General features: G+C 47.2%; 1 pseudogene; it reads right to left on the bottom strand.

The window, feature by feature from the left end:
- The window catches only part of LOC112885446, a 143,830-nt pseudogene extending 124,129 nt beyond the window's left edge, over positions 1–19,701 (bottom strand).
- Positions 19,702–23,205: the final 3,504 nt, after the last annotated feature.

A 23,205-nucleotide genomic window follows, 5' to 3' on the forward strand; every position in this document is an offset into this window, starting at 1 on the left:
AGGTCATGATACAGCACATGACCCTGTCCATTATCCTTATAGTGGTTGCAGAATTGTAAACAAGCAACTCCTATATCGCGCGAGTGACAGGAAATCACCCGACTTTTACCGGTCCTATTTAGCAGAGCATCTAAGCGATAAGGACTCAGGTACAATACATTGGATTCCTAAGATCTTATGCAACTAGGGTTTCATCTCAACTCCTAGACGTAATGCAAGATATATAATATAATAATGGAATTGTAATACATTGAATTACTGGGGTATGCATCGGGGCTTGCCTTTACTGGTGGGACTGGAGTCAAAGATGTTAGTATTGTTATCTTCCGAACTTTGGTTCGGGGCTTTAGATAATCCCTTGGTGACATTTGCTTAGTCTTCAGGAATATCCTCTGCAGACTCCTGGGAGATCTTGTAGGTACCGTTTGTAGAAGTAGTCGTATCTACATGCAATGCAATATTACATTTAAAGTGTGCATATGAAACTATTTTACTTTACAATAAAGTTGCACTCCAACACTCATTTAACATACTACTGACATAACACTCAAAAAGATCAGAAACTAACTTGGGTAGAGCTTTAGTTGGACAACTGATTAAGATTGGCTATTTGTTGAAGACTACAGCAGAGTCGATTGGAAACAACCGGGGTTCAGCTGATAGAATTGGTAAAGGAGGGAGCTATCTACTTTGCCTTAGGAAATCGGCTGATTTCCGTTTGAAGGAGAAATTGGCAGAAACGGTCTCTGTATATAAGCAGAAGAGGTTATCCGATTTGAGTTCACCTAGGGTCAAATCGGCTGATATGGGTAGGAATGTTAAAAGTACAGTACTTTAAGAACAGACAAAGGAAGGATCTTGCCGATTGGATTATCAGCATGTTTTTGGTCTAACTGATGGTTGGTGCATTGGTCTCGGTCTTAACCAATGAGGATGCATCAGGTTTAGCCGATTGATGTGCTTTGGTCATGCCTAACAGAGGCGTGTCTACTGTGTTAGCTTACTGATCTAGGGTTGTGTACTTTAGCTTGTGTAGTCGATTGACAGGTGCATCGGTTTCCCATTTGATCGATGAAAGCATCGATTACTTTAGCAGAGGGATGATTCCTAAAGCAGCTGTCTTAACTGAGATGTGCTTAAGTGTTATCTTAGGTGACTAGGTGTGGTTGTATCGGCTCGATTACGTCAGCACAACAATTGAGTGACATACAGCCGATGGGGTCATCTAAACCGAACTTGCTACAAGAACCTGGTGGAACAGAACACTAATATTGGACTAGGCTGATGAGACCATAAGTGCGGAATTGGACTGAAGAGGATGTGGCTGATGGGTTTGTGCCGAGGAAGATATGTTCTACATATGTGCAGTAGATTGGAGTGTGGTTGAGTGTATGTGACCGATAGATATATAGCTGATCTCTCAGCCGATAAATCGGCTGATAGAACTGTGTGGATAAGGATGGGAAAACTAAGGATTGCTTGGCCATACTTGACCGATATGGAAAACAACTAGAATCGGCTTGGATCGGCCGATAGCAAGAACTCTAAGATTGTGTGTGCATCTCCGATGCATCGACTATGTGCAGCCGATGTAGGACGGAACAAAAGAATTGTATCGGCAGTAGCCGATATTAGAAAGATATCAACCGTATCAGCTAACCAGCTGATGGTAGAAGCATATCAAGAGAAATGCATCAGCTGACAGCTGTTACACAGAAACATCATAGACTCAAATGAAACGGATGCTTAGCGGCTGAGCCAATAGCCGATGCTAAAGCATAGCTACAGAGATGTATTAGCTAAGCAGCAGATACACACGGACTAACAAGGATCCTTATACGAAAAAGGACCTTAAGGAGACTACAACCAAGACAAGAACAAAGTCTTGATGGCAGGGATATGAGCACTCGTGTGAAAGGATTAACTAAATATCACACATCTCCACTTGAGACATATATCCTAAGATTTACCTTTCAGCTACAATACATGCATATCACATAAGGTACAAATAAAGCACACATTCCCTAATATTTAACCTAGACAACAAATTAAAGACTTCAACTCAAGATCACAACATAAACTTGTAGATTTTGACCTAAGGATTCAAACAAAACTGATTTTTGTATTTTTATGAACTTCTTACGAATTCCTATGAAATGTAGAAGTTCACTGATTTGAAATAAAGAAGGCTTTGGAAATTTTACAAAGAACACCGTAGAACTTTCTAAATCGAAGCAACTAAGTCCCTGGTCGGGGAAAACAAAGAACAGGAAGATAACGACGATGTTCCGGCAAAGGGGTCGCCGGTATTAGGAAGATTCAGTGGATCAGGGCAAACCTTGGGGTAACCTTGGTTGTGGCGGAGAACGGGTGGAAAGTGAATTCCCGTGGCGGACAAGATCGGTGGTGAGAAGAGCTCAACAGTGGCGAGGTTCCGTGGGTGACGAAGAAGCTTGCCAGGGGATTGTAGTGGGTGGAGAATGGCCGGAGGGGTAATCCCCGCGGTGATTCGTGGTGATGGCGGTTGGCTGGCGATGTTTTGGCGAAGGGATTCAAAGAAGCTCGAAAAGAGGGTCCAGGAGCTTCTTCGAGGTGTTGTGGTCTTGCTCGGGTGATCAACAAGGGGTAGGAACTGCTGGATGTCGTGGATTTATGGGAGAAGCCGATAGGGTCGAATTGGTTCACTATGCTGATTCCTTCGCAAACCACAGGGTTCTCCTGCTCACGGGCTGAGCCTCCTTTGCTCACGCACGTGTGTTACTAAAGCATGGCCGGCCGAACGCTCCTGCTCGCACACGAAGAAACCCTCTTCGACCTGACTGCTCTGGTGCGTGCACTGCCGGCATGCTTGCGCAGCCACCCGTAGGGCCGCCGCGCCTGTGCGCCACTTCCGCTCGCACAAGATGTAGCTCTGCCGCCCTTTCCGCCTGCTGCGACGTCATCCGGGTTGACCTACCACCGCCGCCGGTCTTGCGCTGCGCGTCGAACCCGCGCCGCGTTGCTCCTGCCCCGACTTCCGCATGGATGAAGGGAGCTCGCCGTGCCTGGCTGCACCGTGGCTCCTACGAGCTTATCGCGCCCAGTCGCCGCCTTCGCTTTGCCTCCTCTCCTACCGGCTCGCCGTGCCATAACCGCCCCTCCGCCTCCGCGAGGGCCGTGGTCTGCCTGCATTAGGGCCATGCCTTCCGCTGCCTTCTCCTCGACGGCCTCCGACGTTCTCCACGTGTGGCCCCGCTGCTCTCGTGCGGATCCGCTCGCAGCCGCCGCACTGCAGCTCCTCCTGTACCGTGCGCGATCTCCTTGCACACCGTTGCCATGCACGTCGTTGCTCTGCACAACTATTCCTCTTCCACGCCGGTGCCCTGCACAGTTACTCCTCCACACCGCTGTCGGGCCCGTGGGCCCCGGCCTTGCCGCGCTGCTCCTGCGCGCTGCTCTGCTCCACTGCCGCTTGCTCGGGGAAAGGTGGCCCCGGTCGTCGCTGGCCCCGAGCCCCGCACACCGCCGACAGTTCCGCCTCGGGCTTGCCCAGCCTGCACGCCATAGCTCCCGCGCTGCCGGCCCGCTCCAGCACCTGCGCCGTGCTCTGCACGCCGCTAGCTCGCTCGGGCACGCGCGCCTACCCCAGCGCTCCAGCGCCGCTCGCCCGCGCCTGAGCCGCCCGCGCGCCCACGCTCCTGCGCCGCCCCGCTCGCTGCAGCCGCCCATCCCGAGCACCTGCTCCAGCGCCCTGCACCCGCGCCCGGCGGCCCCGAGCGCCCGCGCCAGCACTTGCTGCCAGCCTCCCGCATGCCGCTGTGCCGAGCCGGGTAGAGGAGAGGATAGGGCGAGAGAGAGAGAGAGAGAGATCTGCCGCCAGTGGAGGATAAAACAGAGAGAGAGGAAGAACAGAGAAGGAAGGGAAATAGAACTTCCCAAGGACTTATGCGCAAATTTAGAAAATTGCAGGGACCTTTCTGTAAAACATAAATTTCTCATCAATCTAAAACCCTAATGAAGAAATGCCCAAAACGAAAGTTGGAGAGTTTTTCAAACTCTACAGCTTTAGGGCTCAAGTTCAAAAACTCAAAACTTGTATCTTTACACGTGAAATTTTGAACAAAGATTGGATTTGAATTACTTTTGTCCTAAAGAGTGAAATATCATAACATTTAGGACCTAAATGCAAGCATTTATGACACGTCATGATGACGGGATAGACACGTCATAATGATTGGATAGACATGTCATGATGACTTGCACCTTTTACATTTTAATTCTGAGTAACTTTGAAAGTTACTTTTGTAAATCAACTACTTGCATAAAAGGACTTGTACTTTTATAAAATTACATAAATACCCTTATTTTCACCATTTTACCCAAACTTTTACACAATTCAACACATACATTTCAAATGAAACTTTTGGATAAATATATATTTTTTTACAGGGGATAAAGTAAGAAACGGCATGTTTGCAAAACCACCCTTCACTTATTTTGAAGTTACCTCCTATCCAATTACATTTTGCAAAAACAACCCTAGTTTTTTCCATAATTACAAAAATACCCTTTTTACTTGCACTTTAGATTTTCAAAAGCTTCACATAAACATACACAAGCTTTACACTAACAAGCACATACTTCACACTAACAAAATATATGTCTAGCTTACAAGTACATGAACTGTCACAGCCTTCCCCCCTAAAAAGAATCTCATCCCGAGATTCAGGACGAAAGACTCTTAATGGAAGAGAAGCAAATCACCCATCAAAGTTGCAGGAAGCAATCACACCAGAGAAGATTGATTGTCATTGGAATATGACGAGATGAGTATAATGAGAGCATGGATAGATTATACATGGATGAGTTTGATGAGAAAAGAAGAAGAGGGTGATCAAGTTCTCATAGAGCTAAGATCACAACATGAGGACGATAAATGTCAGTGACATTCATCACACAACTTATGGATAGCAAGTGAGGATAGTACGAGAGATTGATAAGTGATGTTTGAAACATTCCTGCTCAGAGCTTATTATCTGAATGATTTGGGTGATGTTGATTGCAAAACATGCCTATTTATTCTGGTGCAATCAAGGGATAATGACAAAAATGTTCCAACTCGGAGTGCAATGCTCGATATATAATCATGAACGTGATGCACTGTTGAGATGTATGATTGCAATGATGATGCACCATGAGGATGGAGGATTTCCATGCACGACCGAAATGGTGCATATGACACAATGCAATTACCATGATGTTGGCTGAATGATGCATACACCATGATGCAAGAATGATGATGCTTGCAATGTATGCATGTAAGAAATGCATAAAGTATGAGGCATGAGTTGATGACGCACATGACTCGCACCCTGCAACCGTTCTCTCATAACTAACACCTGGGTAGTTCTATATCCTTGAGTGAAGATCAAAAGTTAGGACACTAGTAAGGTTGCATAAAAAGAGATTGCAGTGAGTTACGTCACATAGACCTAGACACCAGTGCGCCCCTAATGGCTCAATCATGTGGCTGCAGCGCACATGAGGCCTTAGGTTCCGACATGGCATCATGGTCATGTGATTAAACACCACCACCAAAGAGGAGTGACAACCCTGTAGTGCCAACAGCAACAAGATAGACTTAGGAACCGGTAGATAACCCGAAGTTGTACTGGAAGCATACCCGTTAGTCAGTCTATGGATTTTCGATGACGATGCAACACCATGCACTGACCAAAGATGGTATGTGTTATGATGCACGATTTTTGTTGGAAGAATTGTATTCAAAAAAATAATTATTGTCATAAATCTTTTTAATTTATCCAAAATCATCTGAGCAAAAATCGAAGGTGCAACTTTCAGATGTTGTAACCAGAATAGCCAACAATATAAGGTAGAACATCAAGAGAGGATAGATGAATTACGGAGTGATGGATTGAGGGGTTTACTGACAATTATCAAGGTTTAACCATCAAAGAAAAAGCTCAATGTTTCTGCCGAAACAGATTCAAAGCAGGATCAAGGGTTTGATTTGGCTGTTAAGCTAAGATCGGCGATAAGGTCCAAACATGACCCAACCCACTTGATTCAGAAAAGACCTTCTCAACTCTAAGTTAGCCTAGCAGATTACGTTGGCTCCTACAACACAAAGTCTAGGCAGGCATTCAGATACAAACAACATATTTAAGTATAACAACGTAACAAGCAAGGCAATCAAATCAATCCAAGATGACATGATGCATGCACGTTCTACACGTCCTCACAAACAAAAATAACTGCCAAGTAATCTTGGTCTTACGTAGTTAATTACGGTGGCATCATATATATACGTCTCTCCCTATAATATCTAGTCGTTCTTACGTTCAAACTTACACAACGAGATTAGCGTACTTGCAGAAAACCACAAGATATATATACCGAACCTTTCATGCCAGCATGTCATGAAAGCATCCCCAATCATTACTGTTCACTATAGAAACAGCATCTGTACAATTACCGCCGTACAGACAACGTTAACATACGTTATCGAGATAACGTATTCACGGGGGTACCGCATCATACGGGGGTATTGCTGTTCATACCCTGTACCTAACTATATACTCCCAATATAGTCAACCGAAGTTATTACATTGGCAGCATCTCAAGTGGGCCACTGCTTGAGAAACAGCGTTCGGTTCGCATCACCAATGGGAAGGCTAACTCCCCAGTTAGCTGAGGATCCTTACCTTCTTACCTCACCATCGAAGGTGTCGTTACAGAAAGTAAAGTTGAGTTGTGCATGAATTTAAGTTTCGACAGAAAAGTAATGCTGGTAGTTAGAGTTATATATATATATATATACTATAGCCACCTCTAATTCCCTTAAATATCACCCTAGGGCTTTACGTACTAAGCATAATCCTTAACGAATCCAACGCGGCTTTGCCAAACATTTTGTTGGTCAAACTTTTATACTGAAAGCATTTTTAAGGTAAAATGTATCTCCAGAGTAACCTTATAGCTCTGATACAAGCTGTGGCAGAACCAACCTGAATTATACTGGCTCAAGTACGCGAGTCCATTCCTGAGGGCTCCAACGTGCTTCAAACGGTATAATCCCTTGGCCTGTCGGGTAACGTCCCGATAAACCACCGATACAGGATCAAATAAGGTTACCTCACATGAAGGTGAGTCCAGAGACACAGTCACCATCATATTTTACATCACAGAGAATTACGTTACAAGAGTTTCCAACAATAGTACGAAGTTTCAAGTTTAGAGAAAACATTACAAACTGTTAAAGTTATGGTTTTGGCAGCGGAAAACAAATGCGACGATTTACAACACGTCATCAAGACTGATGCCATGCTAAGCCCGGGCATGACATCACTTGATATCACCAATGTTGGCCGGGGATGGATCCCATTTTAAGGGCCAACCTTCTGGAAGAGCACCGGGCCAAGACAGGGGAAGAGTAGGGTCTTCAAAGGCATTACCTGAAAAACATATAACTAGCAAGGCTGAGTATACTAATACTTAGCAAGGCTTACCCGGGATTGGGTATACCTTAGCCCATAACTAGACTCATGAAGGCATTGTACAGGTTCTGGGTTTATTTTCAGCTGAAAAGCAACAAAGAGTATAACCTACTTTCAAGTTTTAGCTTTCAGATTCTAGCTTGATTAGCCATTCTAGGTAAGAACCTATACTAAACAAGCAAGATAGATATTATCATCCATCAAGATTAATCCATCAATAATTACATTTGTTACTCGATGTGGTAAAAGGGATAAGTAGTCTCAATCTCCGCGAGAAACGGACGATTCTTGAATCAAATTTCAATCTTGCAAGGTAAACCTAACACACACGCTTGGAACATCCAAAGATTGTTCCGAAGCAACCGTTTCCCTCATATTCCGGGTTATGGATCAGGGCCACAACAAGCGACTGCAGGACCGTACGCATACCAATTGTGCAGGACATACGTCTTTAGCACGACTACAAAACCCGTATTCCTGTCTGCCTTGCAGAACGCACTCCCACACGTCGGTGCGTGTAAACATAAAATAAAAGTCGAGTGGTGGAGACGTGTCCATTTGCCGGGCCATTCGGGTACTAGGCTTACCGCTTACCATATTTCGCGGCATGTGGCTAGTACTTTCAAACGCTTAGCCACCACTACCACACATTTCGACCTTAACCACTTTTAACAAAACAGACAGGGTAAACCTCCAGGTCATGATACAGCACATGACCCTGTCCATTATCCTTATAGTGGTTGCAGAATTGTAAACAAGCAACTCCTATATCGTGCGAGTGACAGGAAATCACCCGACTTTTACCGATCCTATTTAGCAGAGCATCTAAGCGATAAGGACTCGGGTACAATACATTGGATTCCTAAGATCTTATGCAACTAGGGTTTCATCTCAACTCCTAGACGTAATGCAAGATATATAATATAATAATGGAATTATAATACATTGAATTACTAGGGTATGTGTGACAGTTCATATACTTGTAATGCTAGACATATATTTGTTAGTGTGAAGTATGTGCTTGTGAGTGTAAAGCTTGTGTGTGTTTGTGTGAAGCTTTTGAAAATTTAAAGTGCAAGTAAAAAGGGTATTTTTGTAATTACAGAAAAACCTAGGGTTGTTTTTGTCGGTGTTTAACCGGCTGCCCACCGAGGGATATACCCAAGGTGGTAAGTTTTGGGTGAGGAGACGCCGAGATCAGGAACTCGAAGGTGCAAGGAACACAAGACTTTTAGGCAGGTTCGGGCCGCACGGAGCGTAACACCCTACGTCCTGTATGGTGGTTTGTATTCCCTTTGGTGTAGAATGACCTAATGATCTTCTGTTTTGAGGGGGGTCCCTGACCTCCCTTATATATCCGAGAGGTCAGAGTTACAAAGATGCTAACCAACCTCCGTCAAGGGATCATACCAGAACATATCTCGAGTAGATCCTCTCCGTGTTGGTTAACTCTATCTCCTATTTAAACGGGATAAACAAGAGATAAACAAAATGAATAAGAGATAAGACGGGCTTAATCTCTTAGACTACGTAATGTGCCCAGCCCGGTGGCCCCGGGTCTGACAAGCCCCCGAGCTCTTCGTAGCTGAGTACTGCAGGCTTATCGAGTACTTTCGAAGCAGTCTTCGACTTCTCCTGAAGCTTCGTCTTGAAGTCCTTCTTCGAGTTCTTGCTTGGCTGCATCGAAGCTATGAGGTGCTAATGCCCCGAATTTTTGTTATGGTGTGCGATTTAAAAATCGCACTCCATATGGAGTAGCCCCCGAGCCTTAGGTTGAATTAGAGAATCAGGCTGAGGGTCCCATTTGTCTGTATCCCTTCTTATCCTTCAAAAGATTTGAAAAAATAAGTAGTCGATGCCACGTATCCCGCAGCCCCCGAGCCTTGAATCCAAATCTCACAAAATTTGGAGATAAGGATCCACCAACCGTGGCATGCAGGCTAAAAATGACAACTTGCAAAATTACCAGAACGATGGTACAAATGATGGGTATTAGATTATTAATTCGAAAAATTGCTTTTTTCGGGTGAACAAACCCTGAAAAAATGATTAATCGAATATCCAATCCAAATAATCCATCAAACGACCCCTCAGATTCGGAATATTCTCGGAAGTGACTCCTGGACTTCAGAACAGTAACTTTCCCCACCCCGCTGGTTATTTAACCCCGCGATAACGATAGGAAAAATCTACGCTTTCAATCCGCATTCCGCCAAAAGCCACCAAAATCCCCAATCCGAGCCAAGCGCCGCCGCCATCCCCCCAAGGAGATTCACCCGCTCCGACCTCCCCGCCCCTCTCCCCGCAGCCCCCGAGCATCTCGTGGCCATCGACCGCGGAGTGGACACACAGTAAGTGCTCCCTCAACAACCTGAACAAACTAGTTTCCGAGGGGTTGCTGCAAGAAAAGAACCTTGTCAACTGGCGCCCCTCTTATGTGAACCTTTCCCTATGGAGAATGTCGACGAAATCGTCACATTCTTTCACTTTGCCGAACGGGGATTGGCCCTCCCCACTTGTTCCTTCTTTCGTGGCCTTCTTTATTATTACGGGCTTGAGCTCCATCACCTCAACCCTAATTCCATTTGCCATATTTCCATTTTCATCCACCTCTGCGAAGCATTTCTCGGAATCGAACCCCACTGGGATCTATTCCGCTTCCTCTTCCGCGTCAAACCCCAGCCTACCACAAAGAAACTTTCTATAGTAGGGGGCGCCGGCATCCAACTGCGACAGCAGGCCGCCGAGAAATACCTTTCGTACAAATTCCCCTCAAACCTTCCTGGGTGGAAAAACCAGTGGTTTTACATCGAAAACCATGCTCCCCATCTTCCGACGAAGTCAAACAGACCGCCTGTGGTGAGGGGGAATGGAACCTTGAACCCTCCGGCGTGGAGATGGTTCAAGTCAAAGAGCTGCTGGAGACCATCAAGGCACAGAAGAAGAAGGGAGTGACCGGCGCCTCCGTCATGTTCTCATTTTACAAACGCCGCGTCCAACCCATCCAACAGCGCCATTGCCTGGGCTTCAACTACACAGGCCCCGTTGATCCTTCTCCCATGTGCGCAGAGGAGTTACCAGATGAAGTCACGCTCCAGCGAGTTCAACGGGTGCTACTTGACGTGGACGCCGTGCCATACGTGCCCACATTGTTCTCCGCACAAAATCCGCCCAAACCGGTAAGTATTCGACTTCTTTGCGCTGAAGATATCTGCTATTGCACCGTTACTGAACTGAAGAACTCTCTGCAGGGACACACGGAGCTGTACTGCAGCTACCCGCTGTGACCGGACATCCCCCGCCCCGATCATCTCCTCCCTTCTGCTGCTGCTGCAGCCAAGAAAGCTCGACTTGCTGCAGCTCAAGGCAGCAGCGAGTCCACCGAGTGCGTGGGCTCGCAGGTGAGAGAAGAAGCCGAAGGAGGACCACGCCGAGACAACTCCTCCGATCAGAGCGTGGAGTTGACCGGCGCTCTGCCACTGGTGCCCAAGGGCCAACGACTGGTGCGCAAGCGCAAGGTGCAAGAAGTCGAATCCGCCAGGTACTGACTTTGCTGTTTGGACGAGTTGCTAAGTGTTAATGATACTGAATACTAACAGTGTTCACTTGTAGTCTTCCTGCTCTGCCACCCAGGACCGAGCCCGAAAGGGTGGAAACAGGCCCATCCGCTATCGCTGCGGTGACTATTGCTGTGGCGGGGACCACTCACTCGGCCGACCAAGCCCCGCCGCCGGCAACGGGTACTCCTCGACGGGCCTTGCGGGTGAAGAAGTCCGCCAAAAAGAAGTCAACACTGTAAGTTTTCCTCCGGTCGCTTGAAAATTCTGCTCTTGCCCACTTGGATAACAATGTCTTCGACATCATCAGGGCTGCAAGCGCAGTGCAACTTCGGCTGAATCCAGGCACGGCTACTGCGACCCCAGAGCCGTCAACCCGAGCTGATCCCTCCAGTGCGGAGCCTGCCCCGACTGCTGCAGCTTCTGAGCCCTCGGTGCCTGGAGGGTCGGTGCCGACGGAGGTGGTCCCTGAGGCAGATGCGGCGCTTCCCGACTTGCCGCCTCCCGAGCTCCGACAAGACGGAGCCGAACCCGGTGGCGGGGAACAAGTCGGAACCCCTGATACCGCTCCTACCGATGGCACAGGTACGCGCTTATCTGCCCGCGACTGGTTACCGAGGTCCGGGCACAATGTGTTGACTTCATTGTATACTTGCAGGTGTCCAGCAACCACCGCCTGGAGATACCGCCGGGTCCTCGGGGAATTCCCGTGAGGTGCTGAGGGCCGGGCCAGGGTACAAGAACGTCATCACCACCGACCTGGTGGACGACCCCCTGCTGACGGCAGAAAACCTGAGGACCTTCAAGAGCACATTCAAGGAGTTATATGATTTTTCCATGGTAAGACTTGGGTAATGTTCCGGCTGTGCACATTGGTGAGTTGTTATGACTCGATCTCCGCCTTTTGCACAGCATGTAATCACCAAGTCCCAGAAGAAGTCGGAGAAGCTTGCCACGGTTGTGAGTGATGCGCGAGAGCTAGCTGCCCTGGACAAGTGCGTCTCCGAGGAGATTACAAAGAATTGCTATCTGCAGCGAGAGCTCGACATGCTGAAGCATGAAAGAGGTCGAGAGACTTGGCTACTCAAGAACGACCTGAAAAACCTCGAGAAGGCCAACTCCGAGCTCCAGAAACAGCTCAAGGAGCAACAAGCAGAGTACCAGGAGTAGCTCAAGGCAGAGAAAAAAGCGCACCAAGGTAGGCCCTCGCTTCCCTCGAGTACTTTGCCTTAGCAACTCCCCTTAGATGCTGAAATACCCTCACCACAGAGCTTAGGAAAATAATGAAACACAAAGAAGAGCTGCTTACTAACATGAAGAATATGCTGTATCATCGTACAGATGACGTCGAAAGGCTACAGAAGGTGATTGGTGATACTGAACGACAGTTCGTCGACTGCCTTCAGCAAGTCAAAACGCTGGGCGAAAAGGACGAGCAGCTGCGCAAGGAGCTGGAGGACCTCCGGGGGGCCGCCCAGGAGCTGGTGGACATGGTGGATCCCCCAGAAGAAGGCGAAGCAGTAGCTCCGTAAGCTAGGTAAGACCCGGACGGACGGATCAAGCTTGCAAGGAGCAGGTGCGGGCGGTGCCGCGAGTTTGCCATTCTTTTTTGGCAGAAACAAGACTGTTCTGAGTGCAGCCACTCAGGATGTAGTCGAGATAGCTCTTTATGCGAGCCTTTTCCAGCGTACTGCTGTTAAGCTAGTCGAGCGGATCGACTGCGTTGGAAAAAATGCGACTGCTATCGCGTGCGAGCATCCGAGGTCGCGGCGGAACTCGATATGTAGAGGAGTTAGACGGAGCCGAGGGTTCCGTCAGGAACTGAAGTCGAAGGGGGATGAACGTGGCCGTAGCCCCCGCATTATTCACGATGAGAAGTCGATTTTTATATAAGTGTGTGCACGTGACCATGGCCGTCGTGCAAGTAGGAAGGAATGTACAACCCGAGTCATGTGGCTCGTAGCCTCCAAATTGATTCGGGGAAAAGAGATCTTCTCAGCCCCCGGGGATTCAGCTATCACCGGGCCTCATCTTAAGGGTAGAACTTGCGCAGGTTCTGAATGTTCCAGGAGTTCGGGACATCCTGACCCTCAGGATATTGTAGTCGATAAGACCCGGGCCTTGTAACCTGCTTGACGACGAACGGGCCCTCCCACCTTGAATTGAGCTTGTGTAGGCCGGATTCGTCCTGAGTACGACACAAGACCAAATCACCAACACTGAATGACCGCTCCCTGACGTTGCGATCATGATATCGCTGGATCCCCTGCAGGTACCAAGCTGGCTGAACAAGAGCGGTGCAGCGAGCTTCTTCCACAGAATTGAGCTCTAACTGCCGCGCCTCGTCCGCCTCTCCTTCATTGTACATTTCGACCCTTGGAGACTTCCACATGATATCTGCTGGTAGAATAGCTTCAGATCCATATACAAGGAAGAAAGGTGTTTGTCCTGTGGCTTTGGACGGCTGAGTCCGAAGCCCCCAGACGACATGTGGCAGCTCATGCACCCATTTGCCTCCCTTCTTGCTATTTTCATCATAAAGTCTCTTCTTGAGGCCGTCAATTATCAAGCAGTTCGCTCTTTCGACTTGTCCATTGGCCCTTGGGTGTGCGACTGAGACATATTTAACTTCGATGCAAGCATTCTCGCAGAACTCCCAGAACTAGTTCGCCGTGAAGTTTGATCCCAAGTCCGTGATGATGGTGTTGGGGAAGCCGAAACGATGCAAAATATCTGAAATGAAGTCGACGACCCGATCTGGCGTGAGCTTGGCTATCGGCTTGTACTTGATCCACTTAGTAAACTTGTCGATAGCCACTAGAACATGGGTGAAACTGCCTGGCGCCGTCGTGAAGGGCCCGATCATGTCAAGACTCCAACAGGCAAAAGGCCAGGATGGCGGTATAGTGTTGAGGCCGTGAGCTGGAACATGCGTCTGTTTGCCGAAGAATTGACAATTTTGACACCTGCGCACGAGATCCTCCGCGTCGGTCACTGCGGTGGGCCACCAGAAACCGGCTCTGTATGCTTTCCCCACCAGCATTCTTGAAGCCGCATGGTTGCCGCAGTCGCCATCGTGGATCTCTCGCAGTATGTCGTAACCATCTTCCTTTGTGACGCACTTCATGAGAACCCCTGACCGAGCGCCTCGCCGATAGATCTTGCCGTCGACCAGGATGAAACCCTTTGATATGAACGGGGGTGCCCGATCTTCCGTCAGGTGAAGGAAAACTCGTTTTGGTCGGAATGCGACACACCGATCCGGCTTCAAGTTAGCAACTCGAACCCCGCAATCTTAGCAACACAACTCCTCTGGATATCAACCGTAGTCACAATCCGGTTGACCTCGCCGAGAAGGCTAATCCCTGCCTGCGAAACGAAGAACACAAGCAAGAACTCGAAAGAAACGTAGCACTCAAATTAAAGTGACAACTGCAGATGATTGATTAAGCTCGAAAGTTGGGGTTCTACAAACCGAAAGACGGCGACTGTTCAAAGACAGATTGATCTAAAGCAAAACCCGAACCCTAATGAGGGTGGCGGCTACTGAAATATAGGGAATAGTGGCGTGGCTTCCCCCGGAATTCTCCCCTAATGGGCTCAACAAAGATACACGGCCCAAAGGCCAAAATACGATGTCGCAGCACCGGAACAGAATCTGGACGCCAACTTCCTCAGACAATTTCCGACGACTCAGAAGGAGTTTGGACCAGAAACCAACGCCAATAGAAGCTCCATGAAATTATCTTTCCGTCCATATGTGGATCATCGAATTCGGACATCGGATGTGGCCTGGGCGTCCAATTTACATCAGGCTGCTCCTGGACTCCGAGGTGGACTCAAAGTTAAATTGGATTGGGTCTCCATGTGGCTTGGCGGCCCTTGCTGTTCCTCCACACCTCCATGCTCCTCTCCATGTGTTCCCTGGACCTCTTCTTGGTTCCTAATCATATTGTAAAAATTAGGTAGCAAACCGTTCTCACAATTATTAACAGAAACGCTTAGGAGCGAGCTCACCTCTAAATTTAATTGTCGCGCCCGAGCTCTTGTGATTGGAGCTTGAATGGTTTGAATGTCCAGCGAAGGAACCTCTTGTATATCCATAGGAGTGATGTCCTCATCATCCTCCCCCTCTTGAATCGGAGTCGTCCTTGACTTAAGCACATCCTCTTCTCCCAAGTAAGGTTTCAAATCTGAAATGTTAAAGGTGGGACTAACCCCAAACTCGGGAGGCAACTCAAGTTTGTATGCATTATCATTAATTTTCTTAAATATTTTGAATGGACCATCAGCTCTTGGCATTAACTTAGACTTCCTCAAATCTGGAAAACGTTCTTTTCTCAAGTGCAACCAAACAAGATCACCCGGTTCAAGCTTTAATTCTTTCTTACCTTTGCTACCAGCAACTGTATATTTTTCAGTCATCTTTTCAATATTTTGCTTAGTTGTTTCATGTATTTTCAATATAAATTCAGCACGTTCTTTAGCCTCACTATGAATTCGCTCACTAGTAGGCAAAGGTAAAATATCAATAGGAGCGCGGGGGTTAAAACCATACACTACCTGAAAAGGACTTACCTTGGTGGTAGAATGTGTTGCTCTATTGTATGCAAACTCCACATGAGGCAAACATTCTTCCCACATCTTCAAATTCTTCTTTAAAACAGCCCTCAACATGGTCCCCAAGGTACGGTTCACCACCTCCGTTTGTCCATCAGTTTGCGGATGACAAGTGGTAGAAAAATAACAATTTTGTACCCAACTTGTTCCACAAAGTACGCCAGAAGTGACTCAAAAACTTCGCATCACGATCTGAAACAATAGTAGAAGGCATACCATGCAAGCGTACAATCTCTTGGAAAAAGAGGTCAGCAATATGAACAGCATCATCACTTTTATGACATGGTATAAAATGTGCCATTTTACAAAACCGATCCACCACAACAAAAACGCTATCTCTCCCCCTCTTAGTCCTAGGCAATCCTAACACAAAATCCATAGAAATATCTGACCAAGGAATAGAAGGAACAGGAAGAGGCATATACAAACCATGTGGATTCAAGTGTGACTTAGCCTTTTGACATGTAGTGCAGCGACTCACGAACCTCTGAACATCTCGCCTCATCTGTGGCCAAAAGAAATGGTTGGCCAACACATCCAACATCTTTGTGGCCCCAAAGTGGTCCATCAAACCTCCACCATGTGCTTCCTGCAACAAGAGAAGACGAATGGATCCAACTGGAATGCATAGGCGGTTAGCTCTAAACAAATACCCATCATTCAGCACATATTTATTCCAAGCACGACCCTCTTTACAATGCAGGATCACATCTTTAAAAGCAGTATCAAGTTCATACCGTCCCTTAATCGACTCAAGTCCAAAAATGCGACAATCCAGTTGAGACAACATGGTGTAACGACGAGACAAGGCATCAGCAATAACATTATCTTTCCCTTTCTTGTGTTTAATGATGTATGGAAAAGATTCAATAAATTCAACCCACTTGGCATGTCTACGGTTCAGTTTATTTTGCATGCGAAGGTACTTAAGTGATTCATGATCAGAATGAATAATGAATTCCTTAGGCCATAAATAATGTTGCCACGTCTCTAGAGAACGAACAAGAGCATAAAATTCTTTATCATACGTGGAATAATTCAGAGTAGGCCCATTCAATTTCTCACTAAAATAAGCAACAGGTTTACCACCTTGCATCAACAAGCCACCAATGCCAACGCCACTGGCATCACATTCAAGCTCAAAAGTCTTACCAAAGTCAGGAAGTTGCAGCAAAGGCGCCGATGTAAGCCGCGCTTTCAAAGTATCAAAAGCTTTATCTTGTGCTGGGCCCCAATGGAAAGAAACACCTTTCTTCGTCAACTCATGTAGTGGGGCAGCAATGGTGCTGAAATCTCTCACAAAACACCGATAGAACCCTGCAAGACCAAGAAAACTTCGCACCTGTGTAATAGTCTGAGGAGTAGGCCAGCTCCTAATGGCATCAATCTTTGCACCATCCACTTCAATGCCCTGAGGAGTCACAACATAGCCAAGAAAAGCAACTCGATCGGTGCAAAAAATGCACTTCTCAAGGTTAGCATACAAGCTCGCCGCTCTCAAGGCGTCAAAAACAGCACGTAGATGATCCAAATGTTCCTCATGTGACTTGCTATATATCAAGATATCATCAAAATAAACCACCACAAATTTACCAACGAAAGCACGTAAAACCTCATTCATCAAACGCATGAAAGTGCTAGGTGCATTAGTTAAACCAAAAGGCATCACTAACCACTCATATAAACCAAATTTTGTCTTAAAAGCAGTTTTCCATTCATCACCCAACTTCATGCGAATCTGGTGGTATCCACTACGCAAATCAATCTTTGTAAAAATTATAGCGCCACTTAACTCATCAAGCATATCATCTAACCGAGGTATAGGATGACGGTATCGAATAGTTATGTTGTTAATGGCTCTACAATCTACACACATGCGCCATGTACCATCTTTCTTAGGAACCAAAAGCACAGGTACAGAACAAGGACTAAGGCTCTCACGCACATACCCGCGGTCCAAAAGCTCTTGGACTTGTCGCTGAATCTCTTTAGTCTCCTCGGGATTGGTCCTATAAGCTGCTCGGTTGGGCAAAGACGCTCCCGGAATCAAATCAATTTGGTGCTCAATACCTCTCAAAGGTGGCAACCCTGGTGGGAGCTCATTTGGAAACACATCGTCATACGCCTGCAAAATGTCAGCGACCGCAGGAGGCAAAGTGCTAGCTATATCACGAATAGGACATAAAGCATCCTTACATATCAAAGCATAGCACACAGTAGAAACATCCATATCATATAGATCAGATTTGGTTACAAGCATATTATGAGTTTTCAATTTAATAGCGGCCGGGTTGCAACTGGGGCAGCAACATCAGGTGAAGCAAGTCGTTCTTTATCAGCTTGTACAATTTCAGCAGGGGTCATTGGGTGCAAAGTGATTTTCTGGCCCTTATACATAAGTGTGTATGTGTTACTTCTACCATGGTGGACAGCATCATTATCAAATTCCCATGGACGACCCAACAAAAGCGAACATGCGTCCATGGGTACCACATCACAATCTGCATAATCAGAATATGGACCAAGAGAAAAATGCACCCGTGTAGTTTGATTTACCTTAACCTTACCCGAGTCGTTTAGCCACTGAACATGGTAAGGATGTTTATGAGGACGTGTGGCTAAACCCAACTTCTGGACCAAATCAGCACTAACTAGGTTGTTGCAGCTGCCTCCATCAATGATTACACGTGCACGCCGATCGTGGATCACAAATAAAATCTGGAACAAATTATGGCGTTGCATCTTGTCTGCCTGTCCCAATTGTGTACTGAGGACACAGTGGACAATACAAATCCGCTAAGAGCCCGCATCACCCGCACTCAATGAAAGACCCTCATTAGAAGGTGGGACATCTTCAGTGTCGTCCTCAGCATCCGAAGTACTGACGTAGCCACCATCAGCAGTGGCAATGTATGTCCACTTACTTGGGCATTCTCGAATCACATGGCCAAAGCCCTGACAACGATGGCACTGAATGCCAGAAGAAGAGCGCGCTGCTGGTGAAGCACTCTTGGTCTGTTCCTGCACACGAGACTTACCATCGGCGGGCGTGGTTGCTGGAGCTGGTGACACCGCCGTGGAAGATCCTTTGGGAGTAAAAGATTTGGGCATGTAGGATCTGTTGGAGGTGCTCCTGCTCTGAGGCTGCTGTTGTTGTCGTCCCTGCAATTCTTTTTCTGCAAGCATAGCAAGCTGGAACAACTGGTTGGTGGTAGTAAAAGATTTATAGTCAACAATGTCCTGAATTTCACATTTCAAACCACCATAAAAATGACACACTTTATCCTCAGCATCCTCAACTACACCACATCGAACCATGCCCTTTTGAAGCTCTGCGTAATACTCCTAAACAGACATATCACCCTGATCTAAACGTTGTAATTTCTTACGCATATCACGTTTATAAGATGCAGGAACAAAACGATCACGCATTGCTATCTTAAGCACGTCCCATGAACCAGGTTGTATATTTAATTGAGCACATTCTTGCCACCAGATTATAGCAAAATCTTTAAATTCACTAGTGGCTTGTCTAACCCTATGTTGGTCAGGAACAAGATGGGAAGCAAATTTTTGTTCAACAGTCATCTCACAACTAAGTATTCCTCTGCATCATAACGACCATGGAAAGAAGGCATGGTAAATTTGACTTTGGCATAAGGATCATCATTACCTGTAGTGCGCTGATGTTTGGTTCCTCCCATACCTGTTTTATTCTTGCGAAGACGTTGACGACGAACCTTCTCCGCACGAGTCTTAGCCATATCAGGCTCGCCATCAGACCCAAAAATGATGTCATCATCATCCTCTAGCCAGTCATCATCGTCGTCTTTGCTCTTGGAAGGGTTGACTTCAAGATGTTGAACCCTGTCCGTCAGTGTAGAGAGGCGTTTGTTCACCCCCTCAATCGTATGATTGGCCCCTTGGACGTCTTGCGCCACCTTATTTATCTCCTTAGCGAAAAACTCCTTGAGTTCGTCCATCATGGCCTGCAATTCACTAGACAAAACAGGCCTGTCGTCCGGCATGGTTAGTGAAACAAAAAGACCCTATGAACTAGGTGGGTTTGTTGGTGGAATCACACCCTCACATGCGTCTTACCAAGTTCTTACTAAGTTCTTACCAACACAAGCAGTGGGATGGTACAACCGGTGGATGGTGAAAAACCTGTGAAAAGAGGGTACCAAGATTGCAAGGGTCCTTCGCTGCACTGAGATGAAGTGTATGTATATGGAGCTGTAGGATAGGCACAATATGTATGTGTATGTGGAACAAAATCGAATGCAGATGAGCAAAGTTCAATAAATATCCAAAGTACAAGTCACAATTGCTGGCTAAGACGTGTCCTACGTGTAGCACAACAAGTTGGAACAAATAACAATGGAAGAAACTCACAGAACAATTAGAATGGCAGTACCGTAAATATTGTACTAGCAATGCCAAAAAGGCACTAGTGCAAAGCCTAGTTGATTTTGATTTTCTTTTTGCAATGATTTTTTTGATATTTTTCTCAGTACAAGCAACACCAGAATAGGAACCACACCAAGTTTCACCTGAAACAGAGATCAGATGTGGTCTACAGAAAATCAAATAGGTATGCCGAAAAGCGTGCTGGACACAAACTGAATTTTTTAATTATCTTCCTGATTTTTTTTGAATTTTTTGAGATCAGTCTGACCGGCAAAGCGAAAAGTTATGCCTGTTTTATGGAAGGTTTCTCAAGTTATGTTTTTTCGAAGACACAACCCGGCAGATAGATCAGCAGCTAGGGCACAAATTCTCCCTGGTATGCGCAATGGGTAATCGCCAGATGAATCCAAGGGGGGCTGCGGTGCAAGGCGGAAGGCACAAGGCGGCTCGCAACCTATCTAGGGCTGGCGCGGCGAGAGTTCACGCAAGGCGGCTAGCGAGGGCAAGTCGAGTAATGGGATGGAACGACTTGGGATCTGGGTAATGGTGGATGGGATAGTGGCGGAAACAAAAACACAGCAACAGTGCGGTTGAACCATGACGAAGACAAACCCTAAACCAGCAACACGACTCGACCACGGACACAAACTGAACAAAGCGAGTCTAAAAACGAAATTGCAAAGGCCAACAAGGGTTCTAGGACAGCGGAATATATTTTTTTTGTATGGCAATTTTCTGGAGTTATAGGACGATAGAACAAACTAAACAAGGGTAAGCCTGACGGTAATACCTGAGTCTCTGATTACCACTTGATATGAACGGGGGTGCCCGATCTTCCGTCTGGTGAAGGAAAACTCATTTTTGTCGGAATGCGACACACCGATCCGGCTTCAAGTCAGCAACTCGAACCCCGCAATCTTAGCAACACAACTCCTCTGGATATCAACTGTAGTCACAATCCGGTTGACCTCGCCGAGAAGGCTAATCCCTGCCTGCGAAACGAAGAACACAAGCAAGAACTCGAAAGAAACGCAGCACTCAAATTAAAGTGACAACTGCAGATGATTGATTAAGCTCGAAAGTTGGGGTTCTACAAACCGAAAGACGGCAACTGTTCAAAGACAGATTGATCTAAAGCAAAACCCGAACCCTAATGAGGGCGGCGGCTACTGAAATATAGGGAATAGTGGCGTGGCTTCCCCCTGAACGCGCCCCTAATGGGCTCAACAAAGATACACGGCCCAAAGGCCAAAATACGATGTCGCAGCATCGGAACAGAATCTGGACGCCAACTTCCTTGGACAATTTCCGACGACTTAGAAGGAGTTTGGACCTGAAACCAACGCCAATAGAAGCTCCATGAAATTATCTTTCCGTCCATATGTGGATCGTCGAATTCGGACTTCGGATGTGGCCTGGGCGTCCAATTTACATCAGGCTGCTCCTGGACTCTGAGGTGGACTCGAAGTTAAATTGGATTGGGTCTCCATGTGGCTTGGCTGCCCTTGCTGTTCCTCCACACCTCCATGCTCCTCTCCATGTGTTCCCTGGACCTCTCCTTGGTTCCTAATCATATTGTAAAAATTAGGTAGCAAACCATTCTCACAATTATTAACAGAAACGCTTAGGAGCGAGCTCACCTCTAAATTTAATTGTCGCGCCCGAGCTCTTGTGATTGGAGCTTGAATGGTTTGAATGTCCAGCAAAGGAACCTCTTGTATATCCATAGGAGTGATGTCCTCATCACCCTTACTTCATCGTAAGATGCGAGCTGCTTCTGCGCTCCTAGCGTCGATTCCCACTGGTAATCGTTGATCTCGAATGAAGTCGATAAAAGCCCCTCGCCAGTCCTCTTCCAGCACCATAACCTCTCGATCGGGTTGTTGGGGACCCACATCGATGGCTACCTGCGGAGAAGACTTGATGGATGGCTGTTTGAGCTCCTGGACGAAGACTCCCGACGGGACCTGGGCACGCGTGGACCCCTGTTTCGACAAGGTGTCCGCGCCAACATTGTGCTCCCGCAATACATGATGAACCTCCAAGCCGGAGAATTTGCTTTCCAATTTGCGTACCCGCAGTCTGCGTGTGGCAACGTCGAGCAGCAGGTACAACAATCCACTCGCCCACCCCCCAACCGGCGCGACGCAAGGCCTCAAGGTGAAGCTCCACCAGAGGCCAGCCTTCACGACGCTCCCACGATTGATCTTAGGCAAAAGATCAATGACGGCCGCGACGGGCAGTGCATCGTCAAGGCAAGAAGAAGGGACCATCCCGACAAGTACCACGACGATGACAATAATGACCACTTCCCCGCCTTCAGCTCCAACATCACAGAAAAATCCTATCCGAAGGATTTTAAACCAGTCGGGATCCCCAAGTATGACGGCAAGCAAGACCCGCACTAATGGATTCGATGCTACTCTGTTGCCATCGAGGTCTCCAGGGGATCCAACTCTACCAACGCATTCTACTTCCCGATGGCCTTGGAATCCGCGCCCCTCACTTGGCTCGAGAGCTTCAAACCAAACTCCATTGACTCCTGGGAGGACCTCAAGCGGGCCTTCATCGACAACTTCCTGGGATCCATGATCAGAGGAGGCACTCACCATGATCTATCCCAAGACAAGCAAGTGATGAATGAGACCCTGAGGTCCTACACCCAATGTTTCTTCGAGATGCGCGCCACTATCGCCAACATCACCGACAAGGACATCATCTGCTGCTTACAGAACGGCCTCTTCCCGACGCACATGTACCACGACTTCGGGCGCAACCACCTGAGTACTGCTGTGGAGCTACGTGACATGATGGCATAGTGGGCTGACCAGGAGGATGAGGAGAACGACCGTTTCCCCAAGCGCAACAATGACAAACAGGGCAATGGCAACAACCACTTCAACAAAGGCCAGAGGAACCACTTGGGGAACTCCTGAAAGTGCAAGCCTGACCAAGAAGTCGTGGTTGTCGAGCGCAATCCACGTGGCAAGAAGTCGGGGAGCAATGAAGCACAGTTTGAGAAAGTCCTGCACAAACAATGCCCGATGCACCCGAAGTCACAACATATGCTCTTCGCGTGCACCAGCCTCCGTAAGTCACACAACGCTCCACCGCTTCCCCAA

This window comes from Panicum hallii, chromosome 3 (genome assembly GCF_002211085.1).
Source record: "Panicum hallii strain FIL2 chromosome 3, PHallii_v3.1, whole genome shotgun sequence".
Taxonomy (NCBI): domain Eukaryota; kingdom Viridiplantae; phylum Streptophyta; class Magnoliopsida; order Poales; family Poaceae; genus Panicum; species Panicum hallii.